At 49.6% G+C, this 18,370-nt stretch overlaps 1 long non-coding RNA gene across 1 annotated transcript; it reads right to left on the bottom strand.

The window, feature by feature from the left end:
* On the bottom strand, nucleotides 1–1,556 carry LOC135916260 (uncharacterized). Its single transcript, XR_010568883.2, has 2 exons — nucleotides 1,204–1,556; nucleotides 1–120 (listed from the first exon to the last, which is right to left on the bottom strand). It is a non-coding gene; the product is annotated as an uncharacterized lncRNA (long non-coding RNA).
* Nucleotides 1,557–18,370: the final 16,814 nt, after the last annotated feature.

Below are 18,370 nucleotides of genomic sequence, written 5' to 3'. Positions count from 1 at the left end.
TGCGCTTTCAGTTTGGTCTTGTTTGTAATGGTCTCTACTGGGTTGGCCGCGCTTGGCAACCAACTGGCGAGGTCGTTTGACTGCCTGGTTAGCAGACGCCTGCCCTTCACCACCTGCACACTGAAAACAAAATAGATGTTATAGTAAGAAGGGCTGTAGTTCTTTCCCATGCCATCACTTTTGCGAAGATATAAAGTCCTCTCAAAATGAAATAGAAAATACACCAGGCCAATTGTATCGTGCAACCACTTAAGAGTACAACATTCAGAACAAAAGCCTACAGCACTCGAACAAGCAGCATATGATGCTAAACCTGCACTCATTGGAAAATGAGGTACTACAGTAGTTATAATGTTCAACTACATGAGCAGTCAAAGCCCGTATAACAGGGCGAGCATGACAGATGCAGGTGTTGTACAGTTGCACAAACCATGACGGGGCACGTAAAATTACCATCCCTACTTAAAGCTGCATCATCAGGACCCCTTTGGTACAAGACAACAACCGCACCTGCATTCCAAGAAATTAGCCCCACCAACTGCAGCTACCTGGTACCAGACCTGTTTCGCTTGTGCGAGGCCATCGGATTGTTGTCGCTCCATTAGAAAAGAAAACAGTAAAAAAAAACTAGTGAGAACGATCAAAATTTTGTTACAAAATACAAGAATAATTAAGCACCTTATTTTCCTCGCCATATGAACGGAAATATTTTGCGCTTTTCCCCGCATAACAGCCCGCACGCAGTTTAGAGCTCAGGAGGCTCAAATGAATTCGTTACGAATGACACCTGCAACACCAGCTCGTAAAGGTAGGTGCGCTTCAAGAACACCTTCGACGACGAGTAGTCGTCGTTTACGTTTTTGTGGACGCATGCTACGTGACGAGCAGACTTCGGTTTACTTTCATTAGCAATAACGCTCACCAGCAAGGCCTACAACTTGTCGTTCACGCTTAATGGTCATTCCGTGCACCAGCTGCAAGTATCGCTAACCGCAAACTCAACTGTTCCACTTAACCGTCGGGAGCTCTGCCTGAATGAAAACACGAAAAGCCTTTTTGTGTTATAGCCAAGGCGAAGCACGGGCGCGGGATTCTGCTCTGTAGGCTTGTTGCCCAGAAAGTGCTCGGAGCAAACCTGCGTATTACGTTTGTAGTGCGCAAAGTTGAACGTGGCACCAAAATATACACAGATCGAATACTCACTCGTGCATTTTCACTGGGTCGGTAGTTCTTCCCATTCACTGCAGCTATCCACCGGTGACGCAGCTTGGCATTCTTCGTTGCGGATGGAAATCGGCGCAGGCTGAAAACACCGCACCGGCACGATTCCCTACGTGTGTTGTGCTCTTCGCAAACAGCGCTAAGCAACCTGCTCCTTTTCCGCTGGTTGTTTTGGCATCCAAACACGACGCAATGATGCCCAGATGACTTCTTCTACTTTGGATCCGTGTGAACGGGCACATTTCCGCACTTTGGAGCCCTAGAGCAGGCGTTTGCCATGTCTACTGGTCGCCGGCGAACACACTTTGGCAGCCCAGTACAAAATAGCGCCGGTCGACCGGGCAACCCGGGTGCGAGAGTATGCGTTCGGTTAGTCTGGGTGCGAGACTAGCGTGTTCTGGTCTATAGAGACAGACAGGAGACCACGTACAGGCTCGTCCACTCTTAAGGCCAAGATATAGTCCGGCGTTCTCGGCGCGCCAGGCCGCGGCAGGCGAAGTCGGATACGCTGCGCTAGCGACGCCAGGGGTGCAAGAAATTTGCTTCCTCTAGAGTTCGGCGTGCGCGCGCAGCTCGAGGCTGGCGCCATCTGTGCGTCCGGGAGTGCAACTTCGCCGCGGCGAACAGCTGTTTACATGGCGCATGCGCGTCGTTCGGGTAGCGCGCGCGTTTCTCGTTCCGCGCGCTGTTTGTGCGCTAAAATGAAAACTTTTGCGGGATGGCGTTAACTTCTCCTGACAGCCAGAAAAAAAAACATAAGGTTTTACGTGCGAAAACCACTTTCTTTCTGACCTGGGCTTCTTTAACGTGTACCTAAATCTAAGCACACGGGTGTTTTTCGCATTTCGCCCCCATCGAAATGCGGCCGCCGTGCCTGACAGCCAGAACATCGCACTCATATTATTAGTACTTCGGCTACGTCAAAAACGGAAGCGGACCATGTATGTAGTACATGCGAAAGCTATTCGACAAGCGCCCTCAACTCGGCGACTACCACCAGCTAGTACAGGAGCTGCGAAATGCAGCTTACCTGTGGCGAGACCGCACTGCTTTCGTATAGCTTCCCACGCGTTGTTCTTGCGCTCTGTGTCGCGGTGGTCCATGCGTTTCACATCGTATACACATGGAAGGTTGCAAATCGCTTCAAGCAGGCGTCCTCACTCGCGCTGTCATCCCACACGGATGTTCAAAAAACCACAGCCGCACTGTCAGTACGCGCACCGCAGGCCGCCATTCTGCCTTCTGCTCGCTGCCGCTGCAGCGCGCAGTGCATTCTGGTCTAGCGGCAGCCGCGTGAAATAGAACACGCTCTATGTCCGCGCCAGCGGCGTTGTGCTCGCCAAGCGCGCCTAAGCACGCCGGCTACGCCGGGACGCCGGACTGTAGAGTGCTCGCTTTTCACCGACGTCGCTTAACCGCGCCGCGCGTGGCCGCGCGCGCGCGTTACGCCGGACTATAGAGAGTTTTAGCTTGAGCGTTTTTACGGCCAGCGGGGCGGAGCGGGCGAGCGGATACACCAGCGGAGAGGCGCGCGAGAAAATAGTTTTAGCCGGGCGGATTCGCCCGTTTTAACGCGATAGCGTTAAGGAGCTCGTGTCGCAGAAAAGCCGGTGTCGTCGGCGTCGGGTGTCGGCGTCGGCGGCGTTGACCGTGAGCGATAAATCACGGCAGGCGCTTCATAAATAAAAAGCAACTTCCAAGATTGGCCCGGTGGGAATCGAACCCAGGTCTCCGGAGTGTGAGACGGAGACGCTACCACTCAGCCACGAGTTCGATGCTTCCAAGCGGTGCAAACGCGCCTCTAGTGAATGCGGTGTTGCCTTCGAAACGAGCCGTGGAAAGTTATACTGCGGTGTATATCGGTAATTATGAACATGTAACGTACAGAAGTCACAATTACACGAGTTGCGAAGTGCGTTTCCGCTGCATTTCTTCTGCGCTTTCCGCACACGCAGAGCCATCTTGCGGCAAACACAGAAGACCCCCTCCTCTCAATGTACGGCGCTGCCCCGACAGGAGGAGCGCCGCGCGCGCATTGGGACCGCTGCCAGGCGCGTCGCGGGACTCCCTCTCCCCTGACGACGCTTCGCCGTGCTTCCGGTTTAGATTACTATCTATCTCTCTGCCCGTGCCGATCACGACGTTTGGCTGGCGTAGATCGTTTCCCCTCCGAGACACCGAGTTCTTTGGTTCGTTTCGCTGCGCTGCGTTGCTTGACGCTCACCGCGTGATAGGTGGGCGCTAAGTCCGATGCGGGGCGCATCGTAAGTGATTGCTGTGCCGTAGCGCATTGTCGTATACCCCTTGGCGGGTCGACGGGAACGCTGTCGCGTCCCACTCTTGAAGGCGAAGCTTAAGCGTCCTCCAAATTTTTTCTAATATTCGTGCATCCAAGGCACTTTCTAGGAAGGTTTGGAACGACAGTGAGGGAAGCCTACACTGGCAGTTCCACCGTCAACGCCCCTTTCCTGTAAGTCTTCTGGTTCACGCTTTTCTACTATACGCAGATTCACGGGACGCAGTTAGAAGGATTGGAACAAAACTGGGCCGTCTACACTCCCGGCACCGTCGTGGTCCCCCTTCCCCGTATATTCACTGCTTCTTTTTTTTTCGAGCGGAGTAGAGTCACTTGCTCTGCTGCTCCACCTATTGGTCACAATTCGAGTTAGAGTGAAAAGAATATCAATTAAACCTGCTAATAATGCGCTGAAACTGTTTAATAAAGGTAGGTTATGTGTTTTTAGTTAGTTATTTGGTTAAACTTCTAAACGGGCCTGAGCAGCGGTCGCCGTCGGCAACGCAGCAGCGCCGGCGCTTGTGTTGACGGCTGCCATCTTGAATACCCATACACGCCCGCGCGCTTTTACGCACGCTCGCGCGCTGCCTATCGCTCCGCTGGAGAGGGCTTCCCAGCGGGCGTAAGCTGCGCTCCGTAAAAACGCTGGCCGGCCCAGCGACGTGCGCATGCGCAGTGGCGTCTGCGCTCGTCCGCTCCGCTCCGCTGGCCGTAAAAACGCGCAAGCTAAAACTCTCTTATATCTTGCCCTTTAGGGTGAACACGGCTCACCGTGGCCGCGCTCCGCGGGGCGCCAGTGCGTCCGGCGCGGCGGCGCATCGAAGCGAAGCGGCGCAGGCGCACACGGACCCGGGGGAGGTGCTTCGCGTCGTCTGCTACAGCGCTGGAGCGCGCCGCCGCTTGCTTTGCTGTACACTTCGCTAGTGACTGAGTGACCGAGGCGGCATTGCGGGAAGGCGTACTTCACTAACTGGAACATTTTCCAGCTGGTTCCGTCTACAGCTTGTGAACAGCCTGCTTAATCAATATACATAAACAGAAGCAAGCTTCTCACCACATAAGTCACTTATCATGCTTTTTATAAGTGATGAAGGTAAAAATAGTCATTTTTTCGCGCTCTATTTAGGCTGGGTGGGGCGTAGAGGCGACGCTTGATAGTCGTGTCAGGGACGTCACCCAGCCTGAGGCTGCTCTTAATTTCTCGAACGGTGGCGGTCGGGTTTGCAGCAGCCGCCGCAACAATGGTCACTCTTTGCCGTGCTTTACGGGGAGCATCCGCAATTCTTCCATCCTTCTTGCAAGCCTGGACGATTCTATTTACAGTTTTCAGTGGCCTTTTTGTCATCTCCGATATAACGCGTTGAGAATAGTTTTGTAGGCACAGATCTACAATGCGTCGTCTTTCTTTTTCCAGTACCCGCGACATGGCTAGTTTCCAAAGCGCACCGGGGAAATGAAATTATCCTGCACTGTTACAGCGTTTTTATCGCCGAAGTGCCATGGCAACCAGCAACCGAACAAAATTCAATTCATCATGCAAGTCGACGGAAATGTGTTTAATGGAAACACCTCCGATGTCTTTCGATTTGGCGAGTCATCCCAGAATCTGTAACTCCTGAGTGGCCAGTCACTCAGTTGAGTAGTCATTGGCTGCACCGTATCGTCATATTAAGCTAGGATGGGGTAGCATGACCTACGCAAAAAAAAGGGGGGGGGGTGCTCAGCGGTTGATCAGGCTGACGCCCATGGTCAGTTAAAAAGTAGACTGGCCTTAACACAGCAATCTGGCTTGGGCCGGGCTTAGCGTTTACAAACGGCGAGTACGTTTGCCGACCACCGGTATGCTGTGGGCAGACGACACCGGGCCGGCCTCACGACCGCCGGTTTAATTATCGTGGCCGCCTTCGTCCAACACACGGACCGGCCACTTCCGCACGACGGCAACAGCATCGCTTGTCCGCGGCAAGGGTTCCTGTGCCGCATTCATATTTGGGTTTTACCCACTCAGCATAGCCCACCCCCGCCTACCCCTAAAAAAAAAAAGAAAGAAATTCCTCCTAATCTCCAAATTTATCCGATGCCCACCTCTATGGCGTAACTCCATGTGTCGCTTGGGGACGTATACCGCACAATTAGCAAATTATTATATGCTAGTGAGAATATGCATATGGCCCATTCTGAGGAAGTACTGAAATGAAATAGAAGCAAATAATGACTTAAATACCCGGCAAGACGTAATTTAAGCTGGAAAACAGACATGTAGATTATAGATTTTCCCCTTTAATTACCTATTCGAAACGGACGGAAACAGCATTCGCATGCGGCGTGCATTGATTCCAAGGAGAAAACAAACAAACAACAAAAAAAACCGTCGGCGCCATATGTTTTACTTCACCTAACCTATGTAATCAAATAATTGACCCACGATTCCTCAAAATGAGAATGCGACGTCTCGTGTCAGGTAGCCGTCAAAGGACCGGCACCGCTTCGGTGATTTTACACAAGCTGTGACAGCAAAAATGAATTTAGTTTTTTTATAGGATGCAGAAAGATGAAAAGGGGGAGTAAAATCGCCGCCAAATCAGTTACTATGCCGGGGAGAGCACTTTCCTACATCGCGTAAAGCGCTCCATGCTCTCCTACCAGCGACATTAACGCGTCAATAAGAGAGTGCGAAGCAGCTGAGATCACTTCTTAGTTGTTGTCGAAGTAATAGTATTGCCCTCCTTAATGGTAAAATCCATGGCAAACATGATGATGCGTGATTGAACAATCGCTCTCTAACTTTCTGCGAAATTTATAGCGGCTTTCGGTCGTTTTCTTAAGACAATTAAGCAAATTCGTTCTACCATCAAGACATGCGCGAAACGGCGCGCTAGGCTCATCACATGATGACTCCAACTAAGAGCGCGCCCAATAGGTTTCTCGGTATGCACCACACCAAGTGCTGTGAGAGTAAAATAAGAGGGCCTCAGCCTAATAAAGAGCGCGAAAAAATGACTATTTTTACCCTCATCACTTATAAAAAGCATGTTAAGTGACTTATGTGGTGAGAAGCTTGCTTCTGTTTATGTATATTGATTAAGCAGGCTGTGCACAAGCTGTAGACGGAACCAGCTGCAAAATGCTCCATTTAGTGAAGTGCGCCCTCCCGCAATGCCGCTTCGGGCACTCAGTCACCTGGGTATAGACCAGAACACGCTAGTCTCGCACCCAGACTAACCGAACGCATACTCTCGCACCCGGGTTGCCCGGTCGACCGGCGCCGTTTTGTACTGGGCTGCCAAAGTGTGTTCGCCGGCGACCAGTAGACATGGCAAGCGCCAGCTCTAATTAGGCTACGTTCACACTTGGTCTTGGAGCAGGCGGAAGCGGATAAAACTTGACAAAATCCGCCCGCCTAGGCGGAGAAACGGGCGGAAAACCAGGCGGCGAAAAAATCGGTCTCGGACCGATTTTTCCGCCCAGGCGAAGCGGAAAGACGTTCCGCTTTACCGGAAGCTGCAATCGCATGTAAACATCCGGTCGTAAAATTTAACATTTTCCGTTGCTCATGGTCTATTTTTAGGAAAAGCAACTAGCTAAAGCTATCGAAACTATGTCTTCTTTATCTTCCGTGGTAGACGAAAGTTAAAAACGACACGTGCAGTTGCGCGAAATGGTAGTTTTTAGTAACTGATGGGTCAATGAATGAACGTATGTCTTGAAATAGTGTGATGAACAGTGCCACCAGGCGGACAAATGTACGCAAACTAGATAAATGTGGGCGAAAGCGGACGTGGTTTCCGCTGCAGTGGCGAAACAAATGTGAACGTTTTGTACATGCGCGAAAAAGATTATCCGGCCGCTTTGGCTTTTCCGTCCGCTTGCGGTTTCCCAAGTGTGAACGTTGAAGCACAGAACACCTATACAAACTTAGAGAAGGGAAACTGTACCTTCCACAGTGCTACGGAAATAATAGCGGTGGCGTCGTGAACTAAAGTATGTGACCACGGGTGGCGCTGTACGACAGGAAACGGAAACGGGGTTTTGCACACGCTTTCTGTGGCTTTACTGGGTTTCTGGCTTCCGCGCCTCGATCGTGCTCCCGCCAGTTTAGTTGCTGTGTAGCAAACGTAGCGCCTATATTAAGTAGGCGCTACGTTTGCCACACAGCAACCAAACTGGCGGGAGCACGATCGAGGCGCAGAATACATGTAGCGCTGAGTCATATCGAGTTAAGGCACACTCTGAACTGACTTTTAAGGGCATCCCGAGCGGGTTTTCGTTTATTACGCCGCCGTTACGCCGAGTTGTGCCGCCGCGCTCCAGCTGTTGCATTTCGTGTAGGGCTACTGACAAAATGCGGTTTCCAGGTGGCACGATGGCCTCGACTGGAATAAACGCACACGACACCAAAGATTGAGTAAGCCTGAAAATATTTTATTTGCATTTTACAAGTACACCAAAAAGCACACGTCTACGCATCCACACCAACGCGGTTACATAGTCAAGAACATAGGCAAGAAATGGCTCATTAATAAGGGTAGCACAAACGCACCAGAAAGAAGACCTAAGCTACAAAACGTACGGTCGGCTGCTAAGTATAATAATTTCCCTGTCACCGCGTGTCACTTTTATACAGCATCTTTACAGCACTACCAGGCCGGGTAGTTTGGCGGAAAGAATGCAACAGCTTACGGCCGTCAGCTGCCTCTGTCATAATTATCCTAATCTCCGCATCAACGTCGTGCAAGTCCGCATACAGGCATCTGTATCTGAACCATATATGTGCCAGCTTAATACATGTGTAGTGAAATTATGACAACCACTGCGTCTTATCAAACGTATTGGTTTTGCAAATGCGCATTACAGCTGACGGAACGACATACTGTAAGTGAAGCACAAGAGAACAAGGACAAAAGGAGGATACAACACTTGAAGAAATGAAGAATTAGTAGGCGTACAGCAAACAAGCGATGACGGAGAACACACAATGATCGGGTGTTCTATGGCATCGCTTTGCGTATTTACGGTGTTATGGAGATCAACGGCATAAAAACGTACCTTCAAGCGTACTCCCTCAACCTCCGCCGCATTTATCATGATAATCAACGCCTAAACAAAATGAGGCACTATTTTTTGCCAAGAGTAGACCTCTTTACAGCAAGTCTATGTAATGACTCGCAGACGAAACCAGCATGCTTTCGAAAATGTTTTACCGCCGTAGTATTCGAACGCCAACGGCCAGGAAACACATCGATGCCAATAGTCTGTCGGCTGTCGGTGGTTAATCAAGTACAAAAACCTTGACGCTATGACTAAAAAGCAGCTTCAACAATCAAATTTAAAAAAAATCAACTGCCTATTTGCCTGAGGTAACAAAACATCTTTAGACACCTCGATTGTTTATGTCAATGGTTTGTGTAAAGTAAAAAAATTCACCATGTTTAGCGCCCCTAGCAGAGAAAGCACAAACTAAAGTATTCGACCAAATTACAGTAACTCCACTTGCGCGCTTACGCTGAAACGCGCCTCGATTGATTTTTCGCCCTCTGTGGCCATTTGTTGAACTTGAGAGTGTACGGGGCCTGGTTGAAGGCTCCAAGTGCGGAAATGTGCCCGTTCACACGGATCCAAAGTAGAAGAAGTCATCTGGGCATCATTGCGTCGTGTTTGGATGCCAGAACAACCAGCGGAAAAGGAGCAGATTGCTTAGCGCTGTTTGCGAAGAGCACAACACACGTAGGGAATCGTGCCGGTGCGGTGTTTTCATCCTGCGCCGATTTCCATCCGCAACGAAGAATGCCAAGCTGCGCCACCGGTGGATAGCTGCAGTGAATAGGAAGAACTACCAACCCAGTGAAAATGCACGAGTGAGTATTCGATCTGTGTATATTTTGGTGCCACGTTCAACTTTGCGCCCTACAAACGTAATACGTGTAACACGCAGGTTTGCTCCGAGCACTTTCTGGGCAACAAGCCTACAGAGCAGAATTCCGCGCCGGTGCTTCGCGTTGGCTATAACAAAAAGGCAAGCCTTTTCGTGTTTTCATTCAGGCAGAGCTCCCGACGATTAAGCGGAACAGTTGAGTTTGCGGTTAGCGATACTTGCAGCTGGTGCACGGATGACCATTAAGCGTGAACGACAAGTTGTAGGCCTTGCTGGTGAGCGTTATTGCTAATGAAAGTAAACCGAAGTCTGCTCGTCACGTAGCATGCGTCCACAAAAACGTAAACGACGACTACTCGTCGCCGAAGGTGTTCTTGCAGCGCACCTACCTTTACGAGCTGGTGTTGCAGGTGTCATTCGTAACGAATTCATTTGAGCCTCCTGAGCTCTAAACTGCGTGCGGGCTGTTATGCGGGGCAAAGCGCAAAATATTTCCGTTCATATGGCGAGGAAAATAAGGTGCTTAATTATTCTTTTATTTTGTAACAAAATTTTGATCGTTCTCACTAGTTTTTTTTTTTACTGTTTTATTTTCTAAGGGAGCGCCAACAATCCGATGGCCTCGCACAAGCGAAACATGTCTGATACCAGGTAGCTGCAGTTGGTGGGGCTAATTTCTTGGAATGCAGGTGTGGTTGTTGTCTTGTACCAAAGGGGTCCTGATGATGCAGCTTTAAGTAGGGATGGTAATTTTACGTGCCCTGTCATAATTTGTGCAACTGTACAACACCTGCATCTGTCATGCTCGCCCTGTTATACGGGCTTTGACTGCACATGTAGTCGAACATTATAACTACTGTAGAACCTCATTTTCCAATGAGTGCAGGTTTAGCATCATATGCTGCTTGTTCGAGTGCTGTAGGCTTTTGTTCTGAATGTTGTGCTCTTAAGTGGTTGCACGATACATTTGGCCTGGTGTATTTTCTATTTCACTTTGAGAGGACTTTATATCTTCGCAACAGTGATGGCATGGGAAAGAACTACAGCCCTTCTTACTATAACATCTATTTTGTTTTCAATGTGCAGGTGGTGAAGGGCAGGCGTCTGCTAACCAGGCAGTCAAACGACCTCGCCAGTTGGTTGCCAAACGCGGCCAACCCAGTAGAGACCATGACAAACAAGACCAAACTGAAAGTGCAGATGACAGTGTTCTGCGTGCTTTAATAATATATGGCACCAACACAGTGCTGTAAATTCCTTCACAGGTTACGTGCCAAAAAGCTCACACGTGTTCTAGCATATAGCACGCGGTTTGTACAAACGTAATAGCGTACCTACCCGATGTATTCGCTTCTGCAGTCTGCACACCCCTCAGTGTGGCCATTGCGGACTTGCATGAGGTCTTGAAGTTTCATTGAATCCAGACAGCGAAAATGACAGGTTAGAAAAAACGCGAAACACGCCTTCCGCCCAGCTAAAAAGCCCAAGTTTCCCCTTCGCGCCGGGTCGCATCTCCCGGCGTGGCAGCCCAGGCCTGCTACTTCGCGGCGCTTGGGATAGATGGCGGGACCGGCGCTCATCAATTAAAGCCCCTCAATCTCCCAAAGTAGCGCCATTCACTTCCCTCCTCCTCCGCTCGGCGCGGCCTCGACGGTGGCGCCGCTGGTGGTGGGCCTGCCGTAGCAGACGACGGCTAACACGCTACGGGAGGAAATCCGCGGAAAAGTTCGTTCGAGTCCTGCGGAGCAGTTTTTTCTATCTAGATCTTGCTTTGTCAGTCGGTAACTGGCCTTAAGAATGTCGTGTCGGATTTGCGGAAGAAATAGAGAAAAGCACCATTATTCAAGGCGTATTTAAGGCGTAAAGCGCGCGCACGTTGAAAGTTCGTGTTGCTGAAACACGACACAAGCACGCGGTGTGCTCAGACACGCGAGTAATTACCAGAGTTGCAGGTTTTGACAGCGCGAAAGTATGTGCACGTGGTTTCGTAGGTTAATTTACGTACCTGCAGGATGCTTTTGTTCGGCCGGCGCGTGAGAGATTCCGACTGTCTGCGGTCAGCAATGCCTGGCAGCAGGGCCGTTTCTGTTCCGCGCCTTTTACAGATGTACGTAGCTCATGCACAGGTTGTGGTGGCCATGAGCAACGTTTTCACACATAGGCGGTATAGATAATTTTAACAACGTACCAGCATATGAAATCGTTATTTATTTATTACAGTGCAAATGGTTAGAATTTGATAGAAAAGAAAGAAGGAACTTGATGGGACAACTGGAAAGAGGTTCAGAAAATAATTATCCCCCTCCCTCATTGGCACCAGCAACACTTTTGTTGAAGTGCTAATTTTATCTCTGTATACTACGTGCGTCTGTATTCTTTTGCGTTGTAAGTTTTCACAAGGAAGCAGTGTTGCGTTAACTGGAACAGTCAAGGCACACAAGACAGAAGAAAAGTTGATTCTTGGGTTTTACATCCCAACACCACGATCTCATAAGGCACGCCATAATGGGGGCTCTGGATTAATTTTTTTTTTGCAGCTGGGGTTCTTTAACGCACCCCCAATGCACTGGACACAGGCCCGTTTTGACACGGGCGTCAAAAGAAGAGGTTGGAAGAGCCGTGTCACTTCACAAAGCCGCGCGTTCTTTGCCACTTGCTCGAAGTCAGCCCGCCCGATCTTGTGAATCCACACTTTTCTTCGTTTTGCGTTGCGCCCGGCGGATGGTAAAACAAAAAGCTTTTTGCCGTCACTGGGTCTGTTGTGGCAACCGTAGGCGCAACAGCACGGCATCGCAATTAAGCACTCGGCCCTAACACATTGGGCCTCTTCGATTTTCGCAGTTCTGGCAGCCCGCTGGTAGCCAGACGGCAGCCAGCTAGTTCCGGTTCTGACAGGAAGTCACGTGGGCTGGGATCCCAAGACAACCCGAACCTGCCCGAAGTTTGCAAAATCGAACGCCGGTACAGCTGGCCAAATGTAAACATGCTACCAGCATGGCAGCGCCCGTCGAGACCGACGCGCGCTCGGCGTAGTCGGCCCATTTATGCGTTGCCACCTTGAAAATGTATAGTTGCATTCAGGAATACGATCGCTTTCGCACGATTTCGCGCGACTCGGCGCAGGACGCGTACTGGGCCAACCTCGCCTTGCGCAGCGCAACAGATGGCCTCCGACGCGGCAGATGACAAGACGCGAAATCGTGATTGTATACTCGAAAGCGATAGCTGGAAGATCCCTGTTCGCAGCGATCACGTCGCTCACCGGCGACATTGATGAGTTGGCGCTGTATCATCACAAGACATGAGAAAGCAGGTTATCGGGTACGTCTCACACGCATAAAATTTCGCGCCGACCTGCTTGAGCTTCGATTTCAGAAAGTTTGTTGTGGCTGATGGTGCTTCTCATTTAAGGAGCTGGACGCGGCTGGCGCGCGAAAATGTACGTCGCCTGTGACCAGCGAAACGTTTCACACGAAAAACAACATCGGTCGCAATCATGAGAGCAATAAGTCAATGTACGTGTGTCTAAATGTACCGAGTGCAATCAGTGTATTCTTAGATCAACGGCCTGCAGTTCGAACACATATCAGTTTCGAGCTGCCACCTAAGCATACGACGGAGAGACGGAGCGAAAACGGGCTAACTGCAAAGCCTTCGCTAACTGCAGAGGAAGGAGAGATATACATACGCGGAATATGTGAAAAGGAACGCCACCAGAGAAAGACGAAACGAAGATGTACCGCAATGTGTGAATGAGCGTCTACAACTTGCGTGGAACACGATGCCGATAACATGCACGCATGAGAGCGCGGCGCGCTGTTCACCGCCGCGAAGAAGCAATCAGGGGACACACACACACACAAAAGCTTCAAACGGTTCACCACGGCTCGTATCACACCGCTTCGCGATGCGGAACGGAGCGTTAGCACCTAAAAAGATAACGCTAGAAGTAACGAAATCCGGAGATGACCGTATACAGTTGGCTGAGCGAGATAAATTTAAGTCCTCAAGCGCCCGCGTTGAAATCCGTGAAGTCCCCGTAAAGATGGCGGCGAGCGCCCATCGCCTCTTTTAGTCGTCTGCTAGCCAGAGAACTTCCAGAGAGCAGCCAGACCAAAATCGTCCTGGCAGGTTCTGGCAGCCCGCGGGTAGCCAGAACCGTCCAGCGCGAGCAAAACGAACGCCCGGCGGAAGTGCGTAGTGTGGTGGGCGGAGCAACCCGAGAAAAACGAAGACGCTCTGGCTGGCTCTGGCAGCCCGCGGGTAGCCAGAAGTGGAAAATCGAAGAAGCCCATTGTATAAAACTACCGCGCTCCTTCAAACCGCCTGCCGTACTTCGTCGCGCAGGCCCAAGAATGGGGGTCGCAGGCCCAAGATTGGGGGTCGCAGCGCGCTGGAAAGAAAAGATATACAAAAGCGCGGCGCCTGCTCTGCGCCGGAAAGAAAAAAATTTACAAAAGCGCGGGGCCCGCTTTCACGTGACACAGATTGGCCAATGGGGGAGCGGAGGAGGCTGGGGCGACAGGAGGAGTGGAGGAGGAAGCGCCTGGGTGAGCGGGGTGGCGGAAAGATCTATGGCGCTACTTTTGGAAAATTGAGGGGCTTTATCATCAATATGGCGGCGCCCTTTGAATTCACGGTGTTCTGGTGTATTAGCCCCAAGAACGAACACGAGCGGCGCTGCGAGCGCCGCTCGCGTGACGTCAGGGCACGGACTCGCGCCTGTCGTCTGCTACAGTTCGGGCGTTGTCCGGGCGCTTTCTGCGGTGTTTTCGTTTGTTCGCCCCCGTTCTCTCTGCTTGTATACTTATGGTGGTCGTCTCAAGTATATTTTTACGACGTCTTCCTTTGCGAACATTTATTCAAAGAGCTAATTTCTAAGACAACAATGCAGCTCTCGAAGGCAACGCTACGGTGCCAGCCGAAGCGACGCAGACCAGCTCATTGCGGGTTTTTCATACGCGGATAGACAATCGCAAGACCATAGCCTATAGGAATCCAGTTATGATACCATACCTGCCGCGGTGCAACAAGTATGTCACAAAGCTGGCTATATATGATTCTACAGCAGTTACGCTGATTTTATTCCGCTAAAACAGGTTTGCTCACGACGAGTAGTTCATGGTATAATATCGAATTTTTGCATTTCCTCACAGAAACGCTCGGCAGTAGTACGGGGACTTAACTAATACTGGAGCTTAGATTCTAGACGCCTCACTTGCTTCTTTAACTGCTTGTCGACATTAGGCGGTTATTCACGTGTTCATTTTCTTTAAGCGGCGGAAACTTGAAGTAAAGTTAATGAAGGCTTACAGCTATTTACAGAGTACAAATAGGAATGTACCAATATATATTCCCTTTTCCATGCTACACATTCAACTCACCTCTTTAGAGCGCGTTTGTTAATGAATAATAATGTATGTTATGTTCCTCTTTTTTTGTCTATGTTACCTAGTGTATATCATTTATTTATTTCAATGCCGCAGTGTGTTTTGCATTGTTATTGTGGAAATATTTCACTGTTCTTTCATATATTGTATAACTGCAATGTTTTATGGCCACTATATAAATGTAATTTATATGGCGCTTGATGTGTTACCCCATGCAGCCATATTGTACCTAAGGGGGTGAGGTTACCTCAAGCCGCGTCTGTGCGACTTTTTTCCCTCATCCACCTCCACTTAACACTCCTCTGTACATGTGTGTGTGTGTAAATGGAAATTATTAAATCAAATCAAACTCACTTGAGAAATTTACTGGTGCTTGCTGCTTGAGGAATATACATGACGAATCTGTTTGGCGAACTGACACAGGCTGCTCGGCCCAATTTTTTTAGTGAAGTATGCCTGCTGGACCGCATCGCTGCAGCCAGAAAGAAGTCGAAGCGTCAATGATTAGTAGTATGGGACATATTGAAGATATCGAAATTCCCCCGGTGGAGGGTCAGAAATCAAGTGAAAGTATATGCAAGGCTTGTGGTGCTTTCTTTATGAATGTTTGCGATTGGATTGGAGCAAACTTAATTTGCCTGCAAGGTTCTCTTTTATGTACCGACGAAGCGAATAGTTATCCGTTTGTATAATTGAATAGCGCTGGATCGAGACATGGTGAGACAGAAGGTGCTTGAATTTTCCTTTTGTATACAGGAAATCTAAGCTGCGGTGTAGTAGCTAGAGAATGTTTTAGCCATTCCAGTTGGCGCTGTAAAAAACATGCTTTATGGTTTTAATTCGAAGTTGTAGTGAACTGATGGGTTTCGCGAACATAGCGTGCCTCGCCATACGGACAGTCGATTGCTGCCGTTACGTGATCAGGGGTGTGCCATATTGTCGATAAAGGCTACTGAGGGCCACTATGAAACATTGCATCACTTTCAATTGAGTGGCTCTCGATCTTAACAACGAAACTTTTCTCTCAGGTGATTGCTACTATGGTGTTTGTGAATTAACTATGTAAATACTCTACATGACGCGCCGTCGTGTTAGCAGCCATGAGCAATTCGTTTTTTCGGAGGCCTGTTTCAGAGGGGGATGAAAGTAGCAGCAAACTTTTTCATAAGAAATGCGCGCCTAACTATTTTTTTACGCATTAATGAATGGCCATATTTGAATAGAACAACACACCAGAGTAATAGGAATCATGATGAGAGCTTCGCTGGGCAGTGTCTTTCTAAAATCAGATAACATGTTGACGCCAATTACCAAATTTTTCTTCCACGTAAAATGCAATGCCTCTCATAGCTAAATACTAAAGCAATGTTAAATGTTTAGCGAAGCATCATGCACAACTTCGCGCGTTGAATTTGCAGATATTCTTTCTTTAGTCCAAATTTACCGATAGACACGGCGCATATATGCATTGCAAAACCTAGTAGACCCCTTTAACGCTACTTAGCTTGCGATATCCAAGCCGCAAAGTTTCTCGACTCACACGCTTTTGAAGAAGAAACTGTGGTTAAGGTATGGCAGCTGAAAGAAGCCGACGTATTCTTCAATACGTACGGCTCGAGCCACCCATACCCCAAGCATACACGAAGGGAACGAGCGCGCGTGGCAGCCGAGCGAGCCGGAGCGAGCGGCGTCCTGGCCGTGACGTCACTCGCGAGAGGGCGCCACTCCTAATTCTCGGGGCTAATAGCGAAGTGTACAGCAAAGCAAGCGGCGGCGCGCTCCAGCGCTGTAGCAGACGACGCGAAGGACCTCCCCTGGGTCCGTGTGCGCCTGCGCCGCTTCGCTTCGATGCGCCGCCGCGCCGGACGCACTGGCGCCCCGCGGAGCGCGGCCACGGTGAGCCGTGTTTACCCTAAGAAAATATTTAGAAAATATTTATAGAAAATATTTATAAGACAAAAATGAGCAAGCCAGAAAGGAGACGAAGAAGTACAAGAAATAACTCTATATAAACACGCGCTAAATAAAAAAAACCAACTACCAAGCTGTAGTGTCTCAGTTCCCAAGCAGGCTGACCGTCACTACGGTCAGCCTGCTTCAGTCAGTCAGTCAGCCGGCGGCGGCCTGCTGTCGCAGGACGCCGCCACTTAACTCCAACGCGCCTCAAGTGTCACCTTCCGTCGTTGTTGCTTAATAGGGATGGTTAACGCAGTGGTGGCAGTGCGCCCGGGACGCACGAGGTACAGGACGTGGTCGAAGCCGATAGCGCAACTGGTCGCTGACTTGGCCCGGCGATTGTATCCGTGGCAGTGGACGGTAGCAGGTGACAGCTTCACGGGGCTGGACCGAAGTCGTGGCGTACTGCCACGGCACCGTAGCTGGGCCTCAGGAGGTGGTGCAGTCGCAAGCGAACTCTCAGACGTCCCCTCTACGGTCAGGGTTCCCGATGAATCCTGATCACGTCACCAGAGCATAGCTGGCGATACGCCTGCGCCAGTCCATGTTCACCATAGCAATGCCAGCTCATGTCTCTTTGATCGTTTTTACTGCCTCCGTCCCGCGCTTCACGTGACTTTGCTTGAGATTTCTTTTTTGCCTTCTTTTCTCATTTTCCTTTATACATTATTTTGCCCACATGCGTCGTCATCTTCACATAAGGCGCAGGTGCCATGCTTGTCACTCGTGACAGTGGTATACTTCTGAATATCGGCCTATACGCTTTTCCCCTTTGTTCTTCTATAAAAGCAGGGATAAAAGCTGTGTTTAGGGGTACGAAAATTTGCAGCAATTTGCATTTTTTCATCTTGAAGGGATGGTTCATCCACTTATACCTCGATTTCGAGCGCTTGATGTACGAACATATTGAAACATGACTTGTTTATCTTTCTCCGGTGACCGCCTACACAGACAAAGAAATATTAAACGTTATTGCTCGGCGCAAGGCACGTCTGCATGTCTCGGAAGCTTCTCGAATCTTCTCAATAGTTTTTTTCCGTTGCCTGTTGTCACCGAACCTTGCCTAATCTGATTCTACGCGAAAGACAATTGCGTAGCACTTTCTGGAAGACACGCGGGTACCAGCTGTTGCGCTGGAACCTTCGATGAGCCGCCCATAATATCCGACGCGCTTGACCGTACATCAGATTTCTACGATCGCCAATTGTGCTCCCTGCTATTGATGTGATTCAAGCGTCACTTGTTTTCGTGGGCACAGGTTCGCCCGATAAAAAAAAATGCAGAAACTCCACGGGAGTTGTCTAACTATGCGTAATTAAGCATACCCGCAAATTTATGTTCACCGACCCCCAAATTTAATTTCGCACGCCCTCAAATTCGATGATGAATTCAGTGTTTTGTGGCGCAAGGGCTAAATAAAACCAGAGTGCCGGAGCAATGGTAATGAGTTCAAAGTGAAGCGATAAATTACGAGCAATGGACGTAAAGGGCTGCAAGAGGGCCTAAAAGACGGTTGCTGCAAAGTGCGTAATAGCTACATCTAATAAAACTATGGCAATGATGATGATGATGATGTGTGGTGTTTTGTGGCGCAAGGGCCAGGTTTGGCCAAAGAGCGCCATGACAAGTGGTAAT

The sequence above is a fragment of the Dermacentor albipictus genome, chromosome 6 (genome assembly GCF_038994185.2).
Source record: "Dermacentor albipictus isolate Rhodes 1998 colony chromosome 6, USDA_Dalb.pri_finalv2, whole genome shotgun sequence".
NCBI classification, from domain to species: Eukaryota; Metazoa; Arthropoda; class Arachnida; order Ixodida; family Ixodidae; genus Dermacentor; species Dermacentor albipictus.
The sequence above is the reverse complement of the archived record's forward strand: the minus strand, read 5'-3'. Positions and strand labels throughout refer to the sequence as shown.